At 34.8% G+C, this 22,685-nt stretch overlaps 5 non-coding genes across 5 annotated transcripts; all 5 read right to left on the minus strand.

Moving 5' to 3' along the window:
- Positions 1 to 4,325: 4,325 nt before the first annotated feature.
- Positions 4,326 to 4,489, minus strand: LOC143232911 (U1 spliceosomal RNA). The gene has a single exon (XR_013017871.1). It is a non-coding gene; the product is annotated as a U1 spliceosomal RNA (small nuclear RNA).
- Positions 4,490 to 8,817: 4,328 nt separating this feature from the next.
- LOC143232912 (U1 spliceosomal RNA) lies at positions 8,818 to 8,981 on the minus strand. Its single transcript, XR_013017872.1, has one exon. It is a non-coding gene; the product is annotated as a U1 spliceosomal RNA (small nuclear RNA).
- Positions 8,982 to 13,307: 4,326 nt separating this feature from the next.
- LOC143232913 (U1 spliceosomal RNA) lies at positions 13,308 to 13,471 on the minus strand. Its single transcript, XR_013017873.1, has one exon. It is a non-coding gene; the product is annotated as a U1 spliceosomal RNA (small nuclear RNA).
- A 4,330-nt stretch (positions 13,472 to 17,801) lies between these two features.
- LOC143232920 (U1 spliceosomal RNA) lies at positions 17,802 to 17,963 on the minus strand. The gene has a single exon (XR_013017880.1). It is a non-coding gene; the product is annotated as a U1 spliceosomal RNA (small nuclear RNA).
- A 4,329-nt stretch (positions 17,964 to 22,292) lies between these two features.
- On the minus strand, positions 22,293 to 22,456 carry LOC143232914 (U1 spliceosomal RNA). Its single transcript, XR_013017874.1, has one exon. It is a non-coding gene; the product is annotated as a U1 spliceosomal RNA (small nuclear RNA).
- Between the last annotated feature and the right edge of the window lie 229 nt (positions 22,457 to 22,685).

Below are 22,685 nucleotides of genomic sequence, written 5' to 3' on the forward strand. Positions count from 1 at the left end.
GCTCCATACTCTTCATATAAGGCTTATGTAACAACACTTTGTAGTTATAAATACGGTGTAAAAATAAAATATATAATTAGTCTGAAAAATTTTAAATACTCGAAACAACTTTCAAACTCTATAATGGAACATTTTTTCTAGTCATTTATTTATATACAATAAAACTTTTCCTTTAATTTCGCCACATTTATGAAACGTAAAAGACTATATTTGAGATTTTAAACCTCTCGATTGGAAGCCTCTTTGTCTTGACGGCTGCGCCACCTAGTGCTGTATTTTGTTTATTTTAAACAACATTGTAGGTACAAATAAGTTGTATGGTTGTTTCTTTTATTTAAAATAGACAAACACAAAATACTATTTGCAGAAAAAATTCACGTTGGTGATGATAAGCGACCTGAGATACATTTCGACTAAACAGAATTCATAGATTATGTTTGTTTGTAGTTAAGAACAAAATACTTTATGGATTGTAATGCGTTTTGCCCACCACAATTACAGAAATTGGGTTTCTGTCGTTATAAGTCCGGTGAATTACCGCTGTGCTACTGGTGAGAAGTGTTCATAGAAGTCCAACATTTCAATGAAAGAAAAGAAAATTCACTATAAAATTGAAGGATAAGTGTTGACTTATTCATTTTCAAGAAACTGGTTTATTTTGACGAGTAAACGAACTAGCACGTCACTTTTGACAAAGAATGGCGAAGGTTCTTAAAATGTTAAATACTCCTTTGTATGCCTTCAAGTCGCTTTATGTCAGGTTATTAGACAAATTCTATAAATTTAAGTTAACTTTATGAAATCATTATCAACAGAGCATCGAAGCCAATAATTGCCAGTTACACTATATTATCAACTTGTAATTTTGGGCCAGGCTTTCTTCAGTATTCGATTTGATGTCGCCAGTGTGCTGGGGCAAATGTCTCTGAATACGTACCTTAAACATAAAATAATTTCTAAATGATCGACGACAAGCAAAGCTTTTCAAGTATACATACATAATCTTTTGAGTTTGTGTTACTTTTCTAGTAAACCAAGGAAATATAACAAAGTTGGGGCGCTAAAAGTAGAATGTCGCCAGCAGAAAATTTTAATTTCAAAGGAAAAAATTTAAGAATCAATCAAACCTTTATTGAAATTAATTAGAAAGCATTTATGTTTTGGAAAATGTTTATTAGTTGACTGATCCATTATTTTTTCACATAATAAAATATTCATAATAACACGTCGCCATAATCACGTGTTCTCCTTTATGGTTCTTTATTATCGTTTTTTGTTGTTTGTTTTTAGTAAATTAAAAGATTGTCGCGTAAAAGTATATAATTTTACTCATTTGATCATACTCCAAACGTAGACTATCAAGAGATCTTGTGGGTATGTCCATTTGGAGCTGAGCGGTTCGGCATGGCCAGGTGGTTTAGGCACTCGACTCGTAATCCGAGGGTCACGGGTTCGAATCCCCATCATCCCCAAAATATGCTCGCTCTTTCAGCCGTGGGGTCGTTATAATGTGACGGTCAATCCCACTATTCGTTGGTAAAAGTGTAGCCCAAGAATTGACGGTGATGACTAGCTGCCTTCACTCTTGTCTTACACTGCTAAATTAGGGACTACTAGCGCAGATAGACGTCGTGAAGCTTTGCGCGACATTCAAAACAGAACAAAATCATTTGAAGCTTGTAATAGAATTCACTTTTAAGCACATGATCTCCTTCACGGATATATCGAGTGTATAGACTCAAATTATCAATTTGTTATATCGTTATACACTACAGCCAATCAGTGCTTATCATCAATAACTCAAAGGGTAAAAGTAAAATGCATTCTTCGATAAGAATCGCTAAAAATGAACTTGCGTGAACTCCTTCACTTCATAGCGATATTATATATAAAGAGTGCGTAATGCTTTTCCCAAAATATTTAGTTTCTGTCACGTGCAAATGAATAAGGTTAGGTACCTTGTAAACGTATTAGTCGCAAATCAAAGTCCTTGAAAGGGATTACGTAACTGGCATGTACCTCTTTAACTGTATGACTAACATTTAAAGGTGCGAGTATTGGTAGCTTTAAATTTAAATGTCTGATAAGTTACAGAGCTAAATTTGTGAACGATAGTTATGGTTCGGTATATAAAAACAAATAACTGAGGACATAGTGATATGCATGTAAAGGAATTCACAGAATGGATAGAGGAGATAGACGTCTTCATCAAGGTGGAAACATACGACAGATGTAGGCCGAGTGCTAGATATTTGGGAACAAGATTTTCGGTAATTATATTTTCAAGAACTGTATAAAACATACTTATAATAGAAGATTTTTGTCAACATTTTCTATTTAAAAATGGACGCTCGAGAAAGTCTGGCTTTCATAGGCCTATTAGTCTTACGTCACTTGTGGGAAAACGTTTGGAAAGTCTGAGACAAAATGCTTTATAAAGTTTAGAATTTTATTAGATAGCCAATATCAGGTTTTGTATATGGCACGGATTCTTTACAGTAGATGTCTGTGGCTTGGTGCCGACGAATTTCAACGCTAAATAAACAGCACACAATCTGCTTGTTTCAAAATAAAACACACACACAAGCATACAAGCCAAGAAATGAACAAAAAAAATCGATACACTATTGGTTACCACAGCTGAGTCTAGAGCTTTAAATAACACTATCTTTTGTGAAAACTACACACAACTGGTTTAGTTGATATAGAAGCCAACTACAAAATCGTATTATTTCTTCTCTACCTCTGTTATTACGAGCTCTGAAGCTCACTTCAAAATTCGCTCGTTCTGGCTAAACTTATCAGATTATATCCATACAAATTATGAATTATAATCATGTGTGTATTATAATTACAAAAGAAAACCTACCATTTATTAGCTTTGCTCAATAAAGAAGTAGCATCCTCTTTACATTTAGCAACAACCAAGACATTAATATCATCTGCAAATTTAAATATTTATTGACTATTCCTTCATCTATATCATTGATGTCGATCAAAAAGAGCAAAGGTCCTAAGAGTGAGTCCTGAAGTGGCCCACTTGTGACATTAATCTAGTTTGACTGAACTCCTTTCGTAACAACGCTCTGCTTTTGTTATCCCACCCCTCTTCTACCCAACTTGCTAACTTATTTCCCACATCTTTCGAGACTTTTTTTTTTCTTACAAGCCTTCTATGTATCACATTGTCAAATGCTTTCGAAAAACTCAAACATACCAAAACTACATTATTATTACCCTCACCTACATAAGCAGTAACATTTTTCTATGTTTGTATTTTATCCTATTTTGCGTCTTAAATACCGTACATGTGTTTTGAAACAAAAACCAGAATGTAATAAAAGAGGCAACTTCAAATTATATGGAATAGGTTTGTTTATATACAGCAATATGTATATAGTATAGAGTTAATTGTTAACTATAATTGAGACCTAAAAAGCTCCTATTATTACCCATATGGATGGAGTTATCCAACTTATTTTCCTCTTAAGGGACACAAACGCACAATTCGGCCTTACAGTTAAAATGAGTGAGGTTTGATAAAGTCACATTTGTATTTAATTACTTAAGTAACGGCCATACATAGGGGTATAACGAATGAAGATAATTTGTCTTGATTAATTATCAAATTGCTGTCTCGTTCTCGCGACGACCTTAAGTAAGGTCACTGTGCCCTATGTATTCACATTTGATACTTGCAGCTACAGGACTGCAGATACTCGGGCAATTTTAACGAGAATGTGACACAGGGATTAAACCTTCCACTGTTTTCCAATCATTGACAGCCTTTAAAATTCCGTATGACACGAATTTTAGGTGGAAACTCACATATCCAGAAATCTGCACTGAGCCTTCCATCCACAGGGCAAAGAGCAACAAACTTGTAGTGTTAAAAGCCCTCAGTTTACTGCTTAAGCCTACTGGTGTAGCTTTGCGCGAAATTGAGAAACCAACACAACATAAGCATACCAGGTTGGGAAAGAAATAAGAAATCAAAGAAGTCCTACTGATACAACAAATACAGCCAATGTAAAGGAACACCTTTATACCTGTACCAATTAATAACCTAACTGCAATGCCACCGTTACGCTCTCTACTGTATTTTAAGAACGGATTTAACTCCCATACCAGTGTAGTAAGCTTCACTGTTTCAAATAACATTCTAAGCTAAAGCAGAAATGTTTCATTTGTTGTGCATTATGTATTCATCCCATAAAGGAAGTATTGAGTACGATTGAACATTTTGAGGTTAAATACTTATGATTATTTAGTAACGACTTCATTTCTTTAATAACAAATTGGATTCTTCTTTTCGATTTCTACTACAGGGGATAGCGCGAACGCAGTCCCCACTACCAAAAAATTACACGCTCCATCTGTCCCAGTTTGGGATAGTGGCAGAGGTCAACCCACCCAGAGTGCAATGGGCGAGCCTCGCTCTGGAGAAGCCACCTTGTTGATCATGGCATTCTCAGCGCCAGGTAAGTATGCTCCATACTCTTCATATAAGGCTTATGTAACAACACTTTGTAGTTATAAATACGGTGTAAAAATAAAATATATAATTAGTCTGAAAAATTTTTAAATACTCGAAACAACTTTCAAACTCTATAATGGAACATTTTTTCTAGTCATTTATTTATATACAATAAAACTTTTCCTTTAATTTCGCCACATTTATGAAACGTAAAAGACTATATTTGAGATTTTAAACCTCTCGATTGGAAGCCTCTTTGTCTTGACGGCTGCGCCACCTAGTGCTGTATTTTGTTTATTTTAAACAACATTGTAGGTACAAATAAGTTGTATGGTTGTTTCTTTTATTTAAAATAGACAAACACAAAATACTATTTGCAGAAAAAATTCACGTTGGTGATGATAAGCGACCTGAGATACATTTCGACTAAACAGAATTCATAGATTATGTTTGTTTGTAGTTAAGAACAAAATACTTTATGGATTGTAATGCGTTTTGCCCACCACAATTACAGAAATTGGGTTTCTGTCGTTATAAGTCCGGTGAATTACCGCTGTGCTACTGGTGAGAAGTGTTCATAGAAGTCCAACATTTCAATGAAAGAAAAGAAAATTCACTATAAAATTGAAGGATAAGTGTTGACTTATTCATTTTCAAGAAACTGGTTTATTTTGACGAGTAAACGAACTAGCACGTCACTTTTGACAAAGAATGGCGAAGGTTCTTAAAATGTTAAATACTCCTTTGTATGCCTTCAAGTCGCTTTATGTCAGGTTATTAGACAAATTCTATAAATTTAAGTTAACTTTATGAAATCATTATCAACAGAGCATCGAAGCCAATAATTGCCAGTTACACTATATTATCAACTTGTAATTTTGGGCCAGGCTTTCTTCAGTATTCGATTTGATGTCGCCAGTGTGCTGGGGCAAATGTCTCTGAATACGTACCTTAAACATAAAATAATTTCTAAATGATCGACGACAAGCAAAGCTTTTCAAGTATACATACATAATCTTTTGAGTTTGTGTTACTTTTCTAGTAAACCAAGGAAATATAACAAAGTTGGGGCGCTAAAAGTAGAATGTCGCCAGCAGAAAATTTTAATTTCAAAGGAAAAAATTTAAGAATCAATCAAACCTTTATTGAAATTAATTAGAAAGCATTTATGTTTTGGAAAATGTTTATTAGTTGACTGATCCATTATTTTTTCACATAATAAAATATTCATAATAACACGTCGCCATAATCACGTGTTCTCCTTTATGGTTCTTTATTATCGTTTTTTGTTGTTTGTTTTTTTGAGTAAATTAAAAGATTGTCGCGTAAAAGTATATAATTTTACTCATTTGATCATACTCCAAACGTAGACTATCAAGAGATCTTGTGGGTATGTCCATTTGGAGCTGAGCGGTTCGGCATGGCCAGGTGGTTTAGGCACTCGACTCGTAATCCGAGGGTCACGGGTTCGAATCCCCATCATCCCCAAAATATGCTCGCTCTTTCAGCCGTGGGGTCGTTATAATGTGACGGTCAATCCCACTATTCGTTGGTAAAAGTGTAGCCCAAGAATTGACGGTGATGACTAGCTGCCTTCACTCTTGTCTTACGCTGCTAAATTAGGGACTACTAGCGCAGATAGACGTCGTGAAGCTTTGCGCGACATTCAAAACAGAACAAAATCATTTGAAGCTTGTAATAGAATTCACTTTTAAGCACATGATCTCCTTCACGGATATATCGAGTGTATAGACTCAAATTATCAATTTGTTATATCGTTATACACTACAGCCAATCAGTGCTTATCATCAATAACTCAAAGGGTAAAAGTAAAATGCATTCTTCGATAAGAATCGCTAAAAATGAACTTGCGTGAACTCCTTCACTTCATAGCGATATTATATATAAAGAGTGCGTAATGCTTTTCCCAAAATATTTAGTTTCTGTCACGTGCAAATGAATAAGGTTAGGTACCTTGTAAACGTATTAGTCGCAAATCAAAGTCCTTGAAAGGGATTACGTAACTGGCATGTACCTCTTTAACTGTATGACTAACATTTAAAGGTGCGAGTATTGGTAGCTTTAAATTTAAATGTCTGATAAGTTACAGAGCTAAATTTGTGAACGATAGTTATGGTTCGGTATATAAAACAAATAACTGAGGACATAGTGATATGCATGTAAAGGAATTCACAGAATGGATAGAGGAGATAGACGTCTTCATCAAGGTGGAAACATACGACAGATGTAGGCCGAGTGCTAGATATTTGGGAACAAGATTTTCGGTAATTATATTTTCAAGAACTGTATAAAACATACTTATAATAGAAGATTTTTGTCAACATTTTCTATTTAAAAATGGACGCTCGAGAAAGTCTGGCTTTCATAGGCCTATTAGTCTTACGTCACTTGTGGGAAAACGTTTGGAAAGTCTGAGACAAAATGCTTTATAAAGTTTAGAATTTTATTAGATAGCCAATATCAGGTTTTGTATATGGCACGGATTCTTTACAGTAGATGTCTGTGGCTTGGTGCCGACGAATTTCAACGCTAAATAAACAGCACACAATCTGCTTGTTTCAAAATAAAACACACACACAAGCATACAAGCCAAGAAATGAACAAAAAAAATCGATACACTATTGGTTACCACAGCTGAGTCTAGAGCTTTAAATAACACTATCTTTTGTGAAAACTACACACAACTGGTTTAGTTGATATAGAAGCCAACTACAAAATCGTATTATTTCTTCTCTACCTCTGTTATTACGAGCTCTGAAGCTCACTTCAAAATTCGCTCGTTCTGGCTAAACTTATCAGATTATATCCATACAAATTATGAATTATAATCATGTGTGTATTATAATTACAAAAGAAAACCTACCATTTATTAGCTTTGCTCAATAAAGAAGTAGCATCCTCTTTACATTTAGCAACAACCAAGACATTAATATCATCTGCAAATTTAAATATTTATTGACTATTCCTTCATCTATATCATTGATGTCGATCAAAAAGAGCAAAGGTCCTAAGAGTGAGTCCTGAAGTGGCCCACTTGTGACATTAATCTAGTTTGACTGAACTCCTTTCGTAACAACGCTCTGCTTTTGTTATCCCACCCCTCTTCTACCCAACTTGCTAACTTATTTCCCACATCTTTCGAGACTTTTTTTTTTCTTACAAGCCTTCTATGTATCACATTGTCAAATGCTTTCGAAAACTCAAACATACCAAAACTACATTATTATTACCCTCACCTACATAAGCAGTAACATTTTTCTATGTTTGTATTTTATCCTATTTTGCGTCTTAAATACCGTACATGTGTTTTGAAACAAAAACCAGAATGTAATAAAAAGAGGCAACTTCAAATTATATGGAATAGGTTTGTTTATATACAGCAATATGTATATAGTATAGAGTTAATTGTTAACTATAATTGAGACCTAAAAAGCTCCTATTATTACCCATATGGATGGAGTTATCCAACTTATTTTCCTCTTAAGGGACACAAACGCACAATTCGGCCTTACAGTTAAAATGAGTGAGGTTTGATAAAGTCACATTTGTATTTAATTACTTAAGTAACGGCCATACATAGGGGTATAACGAATGAAGATAATTTGTCTTGATTAATTATCAAATTGCTGTCTCGTTCTCGCGACGACCTTAAGTAAGGTCACTGTGCCCTATGTATTCACATTTGATACTTGCAGCTACAGGACTGCAGATACTCGGGCAATTTTAACGAGAATGTGACACAGGGATTAAACCTTCCACTGTTTTCCAATCATTGACAGCCTTTAAAATTCCGTATGACACGAATTTTAGGTGGAAACTCACATATCCAGAAATCTGCACTGAGCCTTCCATCCACAGGGCAAAGAGCAACAAACTTGTAGTGTTAAAAGCCCTCAGTTTACTGCTTAAGCCTACTGGTGTAGCTTTGCGCGAAATTGAGAAACCAACACAACATAAGCATACCAGGTTGGGAAAGAAATAAGAAATCAAAGAAGTCCTACTGATACAACAAATACAGCCAATGTAAAGGAACACCTTTATACCTGTACCAATTAATAACCTAACTGCAATGCCACCGTTACGCTCTCTACTGTATTTTAAGAACGGATTTAACTCCCATACCAGTGTAGTAAGCTTCACTGTTTCAAATAACATTCTAAGCTAAAGCAGAAATGTTTCATTTGTTGTGCATTATGTATTCATCCCATAAAGGAAGTATTGAGTACGATTGAACATTTTGAGGTTAAATACTTATGATTATTTAGTAACGACTTCATTTCTTTAATAACAAATTGGATTCTTCTTTTCGATTTCTACTACAGGGGATAGCGCGAACGCAGTCCCCACTACCAAAAAATTACACGCTCCATCTGTCCCAGTTTGGGATAGTGGCAGAGGTCAACCCACCCAGAGTGCAATGGGCGAGCCTCGCTCTGGAGAAGCCACCTTGTTGATCATGGCATTCTCAGCGCCAGGTAAGTATGCTCCATACTCTTCATATAAGGCTTATGTAACAACACTTTGTAGTTATAAATACGGTGTAAAAATAAAATATATAATTAGTCTGAAAAAATTTTTAAATACTCGAAACAACTTTCAAACTCTATAATGGAACATTTTTTTCTAGTCATTTATTTATATACAATAAAACTTTTCCTTTAATTTCGCCACATTTATGAAACGTAAAAGACTATATTTGAGATTTTAAACCTCTCGATTGGAAGCCTCTTTGTCTTGACGGCTGCGCCACCTAGTGCTGTATTTTGTTTATTTTAAACAACATTGTAGGTACAAATAAGTTGTATGGTTGTTTCTTTTATTTAAAATAGACAAACACAAAATACTATTTGCAGAAAAAATTCACGTTGGTGATGATAAGCGACCTGAGATACATTTCGACTAAACAGAATTCATAGATTATGTTTGTTTGTAGTTAAGAACAAAATACTTTATGGATTGTAATGCGTTTTGCCCACCACAATTACAGAAATTGGGTTTCTGTCGTTATAAGTCCGGTGAATTACCGCTGTGCTACTGGTGAGAAGTGTTCATAGAAGTCCAACATTTCAATGAAAGAAAAGAAAATTCACTATAAAATTGAAGGATAAGTGTTGACTTATTCATTTTCAAGAAACTGGTTTATTTTGACGAGTAAACGAACTAGCACGTCACTTTTGACAAAGAATGGCGAAGGTTCTTAAAATGTTAAATACTCCTTTGTATGCCTTCAAGTCGCTTTATGTCAGGTTATTAGACAAATTCTATAAATTTAAGTTAACTTTATGAAATCATTATCAACAGAGCATCGAAGCCAATAATTGCCAGTTACACTATATTATCAACTTGTAATTTTGGGCCAGGCTTTCTTCAGTATTCGATTTGATGTCGCCAGTGTGCTGGGGCAAATGTCTCTGAATACGTACCTTAAACATAAAATAATTTCTAAATGATCGACGACAAGCAAAGCTTTTCAAGTATACATACATAATCTTTTGAGTTTGTGTTACTTTTCTAGTAAACCAAGGAAATATAACAAAGTTGGGGCGCTAAAAGTAGAATGTCGCCAGCAGAAAATTTTAATTTCAAAGGAAAAAATTTAAGAATCAATCAAACCTTTATTGAAATTAATTAGAAAGCATTTATGTTTTGGAAAATGTTTATTAGTTGACTGATCCATTATTTTTTCACATAATAAAATATTCATAATAACACGTCGCCATAATCACGTGTTCTCCTTTATGGTTCTTTATTATCGTTTTTTGTTGTTTGTTTTTTAGTAAATTAAAAGATTGTCGCGTAAAAGTATATAATTTTACTCATTTGATCATACTCCAAACGTAGACTATCAAGAGATCTTGTGGGTATGTCCATTTGGAGCTGAGCGGTTCGGCATGGCCAGGTGGTTTAGGCACTCGACTCGTAATCCGAGGGTCACGGGTTCGAATCCCCATCATCCCCAAAATATGCTCGCTCTTTCAGCCGTGGGGTCGTTATAATGTGACGGTCAATCCCACTATTCGTTGGTAAAAGTGTAGCCCAAGAATTGACGGTGATGACTAGCTGCCTTCACTCTTGTCTTACGCTGCTAAATTAGGGACTACTAGCGCAGATAGACGTCGTGAAGCTTTGCGCGACATTCAAAACAGAACAAAATCATTTGAAGCTTGTAATAGAATTCACTTTTAAGCACATGATCTCCTTCACGGATATATCGAGTGTATAGACTCAAATTATCAATTTGTTATATCGTTATACACTACAGCCAATCAGTGCTTATCATCAATAACTCAAAGGGTAAAAGTAAAATGCATTCTTCGATAAGAATCGCTAAAAATGAACTTGCGTGAACTCCTTCACTTCATAGCGATATTATATATAAAGAGTGCGTAATGCTTTTCCCAAAATATTTAGTTTCTGTCACGTGCAAATGAATAAGGTTAGGTACCTTGTAAACGTATTAGTCGCAAATCAAAGTCCTTGAAAGGGATTACGTAACTGGCATGTACCTCTTTAACTGTATGACTAACATTTAAAGGTGCGAGTATTGGTAGCTTTAAATTTAAATGTCTGATAAGTTACAGAGCTAAATTTGTGAACGATAGTTATGGTTCGGTATATAAAACAAATAACTGAGGACATAGTGATATGCATGTAAAGGAATTCACAGAATGGATAGAGGAGATAGACGTCTTCATCAAGGTGGAAACATACGACAGATGTAGGCCGAGTGCTAGATATTTGGGAACAAGATTTTCGGTAATTATATTTTCAAGAACTGTATAAAACATACTTATAATAGAAGATTTTTGTCAACATTTTCCAGTTAAAAATGGACGCTCGAGAAAGTCTGGCTTTCATAGGCCTATTAGTCTTACGTCACTTGTGGGAAAACGTTTGGAAAGTCTGAGACAAAATGCTTTATAAAGTTTAGAATTTTATTAGATAGCCAATATCAGGTTTTGTATATGGCACGGATTCTTTACAGTAGATGTCTGTGGCTTGGTGCCGACGAATTTCAACGCTAAATAAACAGCACACAATCTGCTTGTTTCAAAATAAAACACACACACAAGCATACAAGCCAAGAAATGAACAAAAAAAATCGATACACTATTGGTTACCACAGCTGAGTCTAGAGCTTTAAATAACACTATCTTTTGTGAAAACTACACACAACTGGTTTAGTTGATATAGAAGCCAACTACAAAATCGTATTATTTCTTCTCTACCTCTGTTATTACGAGCTCTGAAGCTCACTTCAAAATTCGCTCGTTCTGGCTAAACTTATCAGATTATATCCATACAAATTATGAATTATAATCATGTGTGTATTATAATTACAAAAGAAAACCTACCATTTATTAGCTTTGCTCAATAAAGAAGTAGCATCCTCTTTACATTTAGCAACAACCAAGACATTAATATCATCTGCAAATTTAAATATTTATTGACTATTCCTTCATCTATATCATTGATGTCGATCAAAAAGAGCAAAGGTCCTAAGAGTGAGTCCTGAAGTGGCCCACTTGTGACATTAATCTAGTTTGACTGAACTCCTTTCGTAACAACGCTCTGCTTTTGTTATCCCACCCCTCTTCTACCCAACTTGCTAACTTATTTCCCACATCTTTCGAGACTTTTTTTTTTCTTACAAGCCTTCTATGTATCACATTGTCAAATGCTTTCGAAAACTCAAACATACCAAAACTACATTATTATTACCCTCACCTACATAAGCAGTAACATTTTTCTATGTTTGTATTTTATCCTATTTTGCGTCTTAAATACCGTACATGTGTTTTGAAACAAAAACCAGAATGTAATAAAAAGAGGCAACTTCAAATTATATGGAATAGGTTTGTTTATATACAGCAATATGTATATAGTATAGAGTTAATTGTTAACTATAATTGAGACCTAAAAAGCTCCTATTATTACCCATATGGATGGAGTTATCCAACTTATTTTCCTCTTAAGGGACACAAACGACAATTCGGCCTTACAGTTAAAATGAGTGAGGTTTGATAAAGTCACATTTGTATTTAATTACTTAAGTAACGGCCATACATAGGGTATAACGAATGAAGATAATTTGTCTTGATTAATTATCAAATTGCTGTCTCGTTCTCGCGACGACCTTAAGTAAGGTCACTGTGCCCTATGTATTCACATTTGATACTTGCAGCTACAGGACTGCAGATACTCGGGCAATTTTAACGAGAATGTGACACAGGGATTAAACCTTCCACTGTTTTCCAATCATTGACAGCCTTTAAAATTCCGTATGACACGAATTTTAGGTGGAAACTCACATATCCAGAAATCTGCACTGAGCCTTCCATCCACAGGGCAAAGAGCAACAAACTTGTAGTGTTAAAAGCCCTCAGTTTACTGCTTAAGCCTACTGGTGTAGCTTTGCGCGAAATTGAGAAACCAACACAACATAAGCATACCAGGTTGGGAAAGAAATAAGAAATCAAAGAAGTCCTACTGATACAACAAATACAGCCAATGTAAAGGAACACCTTTATACCTGTACCAATTAATAACCTAACTGCAATGCCACCGTTACGCTCTCTACTGTATTTTAAGAACGGATTTAACTCCCATACCAGTGTAGTAAGCTTCACTGTTTCAAATAACATTCTAAGCTAAAGCAGAAATGTTTCATTTGTTGTGCATTATGTATTCATCCCATAAAGGAAGTATTGAGTACGATTGAACATTTTGAGGTTAAATACTTATGATTATTTAGTAACGACTTCATTTCTTTAATAACAAATTGGATTCTTCTTTTCGATTTCTACTACAGGGGATAGCGCGAACGCAGTCCCCACTACCAAAAAATTACACGCTCCATCTGTCCCAGTTTGGGATAGTGGCAGAGGTCAACCCACCCAGAGTGCAATGGGCGAGCCTCGCTCTGGAGAAGCCACCTTGTTGATCATGGCATTCTCAGCGCCAGGTAAGTATGCTCCATACTCTTCATATAAGGCTTATGTAACAACACTTTGTAGTTATAAATACGGTGTAAAAATAAAATATATAATTAGTCTGAAAAAATTTTTAAATACTCGAAACAACTTTCAAACTCTATAATGGAACATTTTTTCTAGTCATTTATTTATATACAATAAAACTTTTCCTTTAATTTCGCCACATTTATGAAACGTAAAAGACTATATTTGAGATTTTAAACCTCTCGATTGGAAGCCTCTTTGTCTTGACGGCTGCGCCACCTAGTGCTGTATTTTGTTTATTTTAAACAACATTGTAGGTACAAATAAGTTGTATGGTTGTTTCTTTTATTTAAAATAGACAAACACAAAATACTATTTGCAGAAAAAATTCACGTTGGTGATGATAAGCGACCTGAGATACATTTCGACTAAACAGAATTCATAGATTATGTTTGTTTGTAGTTAAGAACAAAATACTTTATGGATTGTAATGCGTTTTGCCCACCACAATTACAGAAATTGGGTTTCTGTCGTTATAAGTCCGGTGAATTACCGCTGTGCTACTGGTGAGAAGTGTTCATAGAAGTCCAACATTTCAATGAAAGAAAAGAAAATTCACTATAAAATTGAAGGATAAGTGTTGACTTATTCATTTTCAAGAAACTGGTTTATTTTGACGAGTAAACGAACTAGCACGTCACTTTTGACAAAGAATGGCGAAGGTTCTTAAAATGTTAAATACTCCTTTGTATGCCTTCAAGTCGCTTTATGTCAGGTTATTAGACAAATTCTATAAATTTAAGTTAACTTTATGAAATCATTATCAACAGAGCATCGAAGCCAATAATTGCCAGTTACACTATATTATCAACTTGTAATTTTGGGCCAGGCTTTCTTCAGTATTCGATTTGATGTCGCCAGTGTGCTGGGGCAAATGTCTCTGAATACGTACCTTAAACATAAAATAATTTCTAAATGATCGACGACAAGCAAAGCTTTTCAAGTATACATACATAATCTTTTGAGTTTGTGTTACTTTTTCTAGTAAACCAAGGAAATATAACAAAGTTGGGGCGCTAAAAGTAGAATGTCGCCAGCAGAAAATTTTAATTTCAAAGGAAAAAAATTTAAGAATCAATCAAACCTTTATTGAAATTAATTAGAAAGCATTTATGTTTTGGAAAATGTTTATTAGTTGACTGATCCATTATTTTTTCACATAATAAAATATTCATAATAACACGTCGCCATAATCACGTGTTCTCCTTTATGGTTCTTTATTATCGTTTTTTGTTGTTTGTTTTTTTTGAGTAAATTAAAAGATTGTCGCGTAAAAGTATATAATTTTACTCATTTGATCATACTCCAAACGTAGACTATCAAGAGATCTTGTGGGTATGTCCATTTGGAGCTGAGCGGTTCGGCATGGCCAGGTGGTTTAGGCACTCGACTCGTAATCCGAGGGTCACGGGTTCGAATCCCCATCATCCCCAAAATATGCTCGCTCTTTCAGCCGTGGGGTCGTTATAATGTGACGGTCAATCCCACTATTCGTTGGTAAAAGTGTAGCCCAAGAATTGACGGTGATGACTAGCTGCCTTCACTCTTGTCTTACGCTGCTAAATTAGGGACTACTAGCGCAGATAGACGTCGTGAAGCTTTGCGCGACATTCAAAACAGAACAAAATCATTTGAAGCTTGTAATAGAATTCACTTTTAAGCACATGATCTCCTTCACGGATATATCGAGTGTATAGACTCAAATTATCAATTTGTTATATCGTTATACACTACAGCCAATCAGTGCTTATCATCAATAACTCAAAGGGTAAAAGTAAAATGCATTCTTCGATAAGAATCGCTAAAAATGAACTTGCGTGAACTCCTTCACTTCATAGCGATATTATATATAAAGAGTGCGTAATGCTTTTCCCAAAATATTTAGTTTCTGTCACGTGCAAATGAATAAGGTTAGGTACCTTGTAAACGTATTAGTCGCAAATCAAAGTCCTTGAAAGGGATTACGTAACTGGCATGTACCTCTTTAACTGTATGACTAACATTTAAAGGTGCGAGTATTGGTAGCTTTAAATTTAAATGTCTGATAAGTTACAGAGCTAAATTTGTGAACGATAGTTATGGTTCGGTATATAAAACAAATAACTGAGGACATAGTGATATGCATGTAAAGGAATTCACAGAATGGATAGAGGAGATAGACGTCTTCATCAAGGTGGAAACATACGACAGATGTAGGCCGAGTGCTAGATATTTGGGAACAAGATTTTCGGTAATTATATTTTCAAGAACTGTATAAAACATACTTATAATAGAAGATTTTTGTCAACATTTTCCAGTTAAAAATGGACGCTCGAGAAAGTCTGGCTTTCATAGGCCTATTAGTCTTACGTCACTTGTGGGAAAACGTTTGGAAAGTCTGAGACAAAATGCTTTATAAAGTTTAGAATTTTATTAGATAGCCAATATCAGGTTTTGTATATGGCACGGATTCTTTACAGTAGATGTCTGTGGCTTGGTGCCGACGAATTTCAACGCTAAATAAACAGCACACAATCTGCTTGTTTCAAAATAAAACACACACACAAGCATACAAGCCAAGAAATGAACAAAAAAAATCGATACACTATTGGTTACCACAGCTGAGTCTAGAGCTTTAAATAACACTATCTTTTGTGAAAACTACACACAACTGGTTTAGTTGATATAGAAGCCAACTACAAAATCGTATTATTTCTTCTCTACCTCTGTTATTACGAGCTCTGAAGCTCACTTCAAAATTCGCTCGTTCTGGCTAAACTTATCAGATTATATCCATACAAATTATGAATTATAATCATGTGTGTATTATAATTACAAAAGAAAACCTACCATTTATTAGCTTTGCTCAATAAAGAAGTAGCATCCTCTTTACATTTAGCAACAACCAAGACATTAATATCATCTGCAAATTTAAATATTTATTGACTATTCCTTCATCTATATCATTGATGTCGATCAAAAAGAGCAAAGGTCCTAAGAGTGAGTCCTGAAGTGGCCCACTTGTGACATTAATCTAGTTTGACTGAACTCCTTTCGTAACAACGCTCTGCTTTTGTTATCCCACCCTCTTCTACCCAACTTGCTAACTTATTTCCCACATCTTTCGAGACTTTTTTTTTTCTTACAAGCCTTCTATGTATCACATTGTCAAATGCTTTCGAAAAACTCAAACATACCAAAACTACATTATTATTACCCTCACCTACATAAGCAGTAACATTTTTCTATGTTTGTATTTTATCCTATTTTGCGTCTTAAATACCGTACATGTGTTTTGAAACAAAACCAGAATGTAATAAAAGAGGCAACTTCAAATTATATGGAATAGGTTTGTTTATATACAGCAATATGTATATAGTATAGAGTTAATTGTTAACTATAATTGAGACCTAAAAAGCTCCTATTATTACCCATATGGATGGAGTTATCCAACTTATTTTCCTCTTAAGGGACACAAACGCACAATTCGGCCTTACAGTTAAAATGAGTGAGGTTTGATAAAGTCACATTTGTATTTAATTACTTAAGTAACGGCCATACATAGGGGTATAACGAATGAAGATAATTTGTCTTGATTAATTATCAAATTGCTGTCTCGTTCTCGCGACGACCTTAAGTAAGGTCACTGTGCCCTATGTATTCACATTTGATACTTGCAGCTACAGGACTGCAGATACTCGGGCAATTTTAACGAGAATGTGACACAGGGATTAAACCTTCCACTGTTTTCCAATCATTGACAGCCTTTAAAATTCCGTATGACACGAATTTTAGGTGGAAACTCACATATCCAGAAATCTGCACTGAGCCTTCCATCCACAGGGCAAAGAGCAACAAACTTGTAGTGTTAAAAGCCCTCAGTTTACTGCTTAAGCCTACTGGTGTAGCTTTGCGCGAAATTGAGAAACCAACACAACATAAGCATACCAGGTTGGGAAAGAAATAAGAAATCAAAGAAGTCCTACTGATACAACAAATACAGCCAATGTAAAGGAACACCTTTATACCTGTACCAATTAATAACCTAACTGCAATGCCACCGTTACGCTCTCTACTGTATTTTAAGAACGGATTTAACTCCCATACCAGTGTAGTAAGCTTCACTGTTTCAAATAACATTCTAAGCTAAAGCAGAAATGTTTCATTTGTTGTGCATTATGTATTCATCCCATAAAGGAAGTATTGAGTACGATTGAACATTTTGAGGTTAAATACTTATGATTATTTAGTAACGACTTCATTTCTTTAATAACAAATTGGATTCTTCTTTTCGATTTCTACTACAGGGGATAGCGCGAACGCAGTCCCCACTACCAAAATTACACGCTCCATCTGTCCCAGTTTGGGATAGTGGCAGAGGTCAACCCACCCAGAGTGCAATGGGCGAGCCTCGCTCTGGAGAAGCCACCTTGTTGATCATGGCATTCTCAGCGCCAGGTAAGTATGCTCCATACTCTTCATATAAGGCTTATGTAACAACACTTTGTAGTTATAAATACGGTGTAAAAATAAAATATATAATTAGTCTGAAAAAATTTTTAAATACTCGAAACAACTTTCAAACTCTATAATGGAACATTTTTTCTAGTCATTTATTTATATACAATAAAACTTTTCCTTTAATTTCGCCACATTTATGAAACGTAAAAGACTATATTTGAGATTTTAAACCTCTCGATTGGAAGCCTCTTTGTCTTGACGGCTGCGCCACCTAGTGCTGTATTTTGTTTATTTTAAACAACATTGTAGGTACAAATAAGTTGTATGGTTGTTTCTTTTATTTAAAATAGACAAACACAAAATACTATTTGCAGAAAAAATTCACGTTGGTGATGATAAGCGACCTGAGATACATTTCGACTAAACAGAATTCATAGATTATGTTTGTTTGTAGTTAAGAACAAAATACTTTATGGATTGTAATGCGTTTTGCCCACCACAATTACAGAAATTGGGTTTCTGTCGTTATAAGTCCGGTGAATTACCGCTGTGCTACTGGTGAGAAGTGTTCATAGAAGTCCAACATTTCAATGAAAGAAAAGAAAATTCACTATAAAATTGAAGGATAAGTGTTGACTTATTCATTTTCAAGAAACTGGTTTATTTTGACGAGTAAACGAACTAGCACGTCACTTTTGACAAAGAATGGCGAAGGTTCTTAAAATGTTAAATACTCCTTTGTATGCCTTCAAGTCGCTTTATGTCAGGTTATTAGACAAATTCTATAAATTTAAGTTAACTTTATGAAATCATTATCAACAGAGCATCGAAGCCAATAATTGCCAGTTACACTATATTATCAACTTGTAATTTTGGGCCAGGCTTTCTTCAGTATTCGATTTGATGTCGCCAGTGTGCTGGGGCAAATGTCTCTGAATACGTACCTTAAACATAAAATAATTTCTAAATGATCGACGACAAGCAAAGCTTTTCAAGTATACATACATAATCTTTTGAGTTTGTGTTACTTTTCTAGTAAACCAAGGAAATATAACAAAGTTGGGGCGCTAAAAGTAGAATGTCGCCAGCAGAAAATTTTAATTTCAAAGGAAAAAATTTAAGAATCAATCAAACCTTTATTGAAATTAATTAGAAAGCATTTATGTTTTGGAAAATGTTTATTAGTTGACTGATCCATTATTTTTCACATAATAAAATATTCATAATAACACGTCGCCATAATCACGTGTTCTCCTTTATGGTTCTTTATTATCGTTTTTTTGTTGTTTGTTTTTTTTGAGTAAATTAAAAGATTGTCGCGTAAAAGTATATAATTTTACTCATTTGATCATACTCCAAACGTAGACTATCAAGAGATCTTGTGGGTATGTCCATTTGGAGCTGAGCGGTTCGGCATGGCCAGGTGGTTTAGGCACTCGACTCGTAATCCGAGGGTCACGGGTTCGAATCCCCATCATCCCCAAAATATGCTCGCTCTTTCAGCCGTGGGGTCGTTATAATGTGACGGTCAATCCCACTATTCGTTGGTAAAAGTGTAGCCCAAGAATTGACGGTGATGACTAGCTGCCTTCACTCTTGTCTTACACTGCTAAATTAGGGACTACTAGCGCAGATAGACGTCGTGAAGCTTTGCGCGACATTCAAAACAGAACAAAATCATTTGAAGCTTGTAATAGAATTCACTTTTAAGCACATGATCTCCTTCACGGATATATCGAGTGTATAGACTCAAATTATCAATTTGTTATATCGTTATACACTACAGCCAATCAGTGCTTATCATCAATAACTCAAAGGGTAAAAGTAAAATGCATTCTTCGATAAGAATCGCTAAAAATGAACTTGCGTGAACTCCTTCACTTCATAGCGATATTATATATAAAGAGTGCGTAATGCTTTTCCCAAAATATTTAGTTTCTGTCACGTGCAAATGAATAAGGTTAGGTACCTTGTAAACGTATTAGTCGCAAATCAAAGTCCTTGAAAGGGATTACGTAACTGGCATGTACCTCTTTAACTGTATGACTAACATTTAAAGGTGCGAGTATTGGTAGCTTTAAATTTAAATGTCTGATAAGTTACAGAGCTAAATTTGTGAACGATAGTTATGGTTCGGTATATAAAACAAATAACTGAGGACATAGTGATATGCATGTAAAGGAATTCACAGAATGGATAGAGGAGATAGACGTCTTCATCAAGGTGGAAACATACGACAGATGTAGGCCGAGTGCTAGATATTTGGGAACAAGATTTTCGGTAATTATATTTTCAAGAACTGTATAAAACATACTTATAATAGAAGATTTTTGTCAACATTTTCTATTTAAAAATGGACGCTCGAGAAAGTCTGGCTTTCATAGGCCTATTAGTCTTACGTCACTTGTGGGAAAACGTTTGGAAAGTCTGAGACAAAATGCTTTATAAAGTTTAGAATTTTATTAGATAGCCAATATCAGGTTTTGTATATGGCACGGATTCTTTACAGTAGATGTCTGTGGCTTGGTGCCGACGAATTTCAACGCTAAATAAACAGCACACAATCTGCTTGTTTCAAAATAAAACACACACACAAGCATACAAGCCAAGAAATGAACAAAAAAAATCGATACACTATTGGTTACCACAGCTGAGTCTAGAGCTTTAAATAACACTATCTTTTGTGAAAACTACACACAACTGGTTTAGTTGATATAGAAGCCAACTACAAAATCGTATTATTTCTTCTCTACCTCTGTTATTACGAGCTCTGAAGCTCACTTCAAAATTCGCTCGTTCTGGCTAAACTTATCAGATTATATCCATACAAATTATGAATTATAATCATGTGTGTATTATAATTACAAAAGAAAACCTACCATTTATTAGCTTTGCTCAATAAAGAAGTAGCATCCTCTTTACATTTAGCAACAACCAAGACATTAATATCATCTGCAAATTTAAATATTTATTGACTATTCCTTCATCTATATCATTGATGTCGATCAAAAAGAGCAAAGGTCCTAAGAGTGAGTCCTGAAGTGGCCCACTTGTGACATTAATCTAGTTTGACTGAACTCCTTTCGTAACAACGCTCTGCTTTTGTTATCCCACCCTCTTCTACCCAACTTGCTAACTTATTTCCCACATCTTTCGAGACTTTTTTTTTCTTACAAGCCTTCTATGTATCACATTGTCAAATGCTTTCGAAAAACTCAAACATACCAAAACTACATTATTATTACCCTCACCTACATAAGCAGTAACATTTTTCTATGTTTGTATTTTATCCTATTTTACGTCTTAAATACCGTACATGTGTTTTGAAACAAAACCCAGAATGTAATAAAAGAGGCAACTTCAAATTATATGGAATAGGTTTGTTTATATACAGCAATATGTATATAGTATAGAGTTAATTGTTAACTATAATTGAGACCTAAAAAAGCTCCTATTATTACCCATATGGATGGAGTTATCCAACTTATTTTCCTCTTAAGGGACACAAACGCACAATTCGGCCTTACAGTTAAAATGAGTGAGGTTTGATAAAGTCACATTTGTATTTAATTACTTAAGTAACGGCCATACATAGGGGTATAACGAATGAAGACAATTTGTCTTGATTAATTATCAAATTGCTGTCTCGTTCTCGCGACGACCTTAAGTAAGGTCACTGTGCCCTATGTATTCACATTTGATACTTGCAGCTACAGGACTGCAGATACTCGGGCAATTTTAACGAGAATGTGACACAGGGATTAAACCTTCCACTGTTTTCCAATCATTGACAGCCTTTAAAATTCCGTATGACACGAATTTTAGGTGGAAACTCACATATCCAGAAATCTGCACTGAGCCTTCCATCCACAGGGCAAAGAGCAACAAACTTGTAGTGTTAAAAGCCCTCAGTTTACTGCTTAAGCCTACTGGTGTAGCTTTGCGCGAAATTGAGAAACCAACACAACATAAGCATACCAGGTTGGGAAAGAAATAAGAAATCAAAGAAGTCCTACTGATACAACAAATACAGCCAATGTAAAGGAACACCTTTATACCTGTACCAATTAATAACCTAACTGCAATGCCACCGTTACGCTCTCTACTGTATTTTAAGAACGGTTTTAACTCCCATACCAGTGTAGTAAGCTTCACTGTTTCAAATAACATTCTAAGCTAAAGCAGAAATGTTTCATTTGTTGTGCATTATGTATTCATCCCATAAAGGAAGTATTGAGTACGATTGAACATTTTGAGGTTAAATACTTATGATTATTTAGTAACGACTTCATTTCTTTAATAACAAATTGGATTCTTCTTTTCGATTTCTACTACAGGGGATAGCGCGAACGCAGTCCCCACTACCAAAAAATTACACGCTCCATCTGTCCCAGTTTGGGATAGTGGCAGAGGTCAACCCACCCAGAGTGCAATGGGCGAGCCTCGCTCTGGAGAAGCCACCTTGTTGATCATGGCATTCTCAGCGCCAGGTAAGTATGCTCCATACTCTTCATATAAGGCTTATGTAACAACACTTTGTAGTTATAAATACGGTGTAAAAATAAAATATATAATTAGTCTGAAAAAATTTTTAAATACTCGAAACAACTTTCAAACTCTATAATGGAACATTTTTTCTAGTCATTTATTTATATACAATAAAACTTTTCCTTTAATTTCACCACATTTATGAAACGTAAAAGACTATATTTGAGATTTTAAACCTC

The sequence above is a fragment of the Tachypleus tridentatus genome, chromosome 11 (assembly GCF_004210375.1).
Source record: "Tachypleus tridentatus isolate NWPU-2018 chromosome 11, ASM421037v1, whole genome shotgun sequence".
In the NCBI taxonomy this organism is placed as follows: domain Eukaryota; kingdom Metazoa; phylum Arthropoda; class Merostomata; order Xiphosura; family Limulidae; genus Tachypleus; species Tachypleus tridentatus.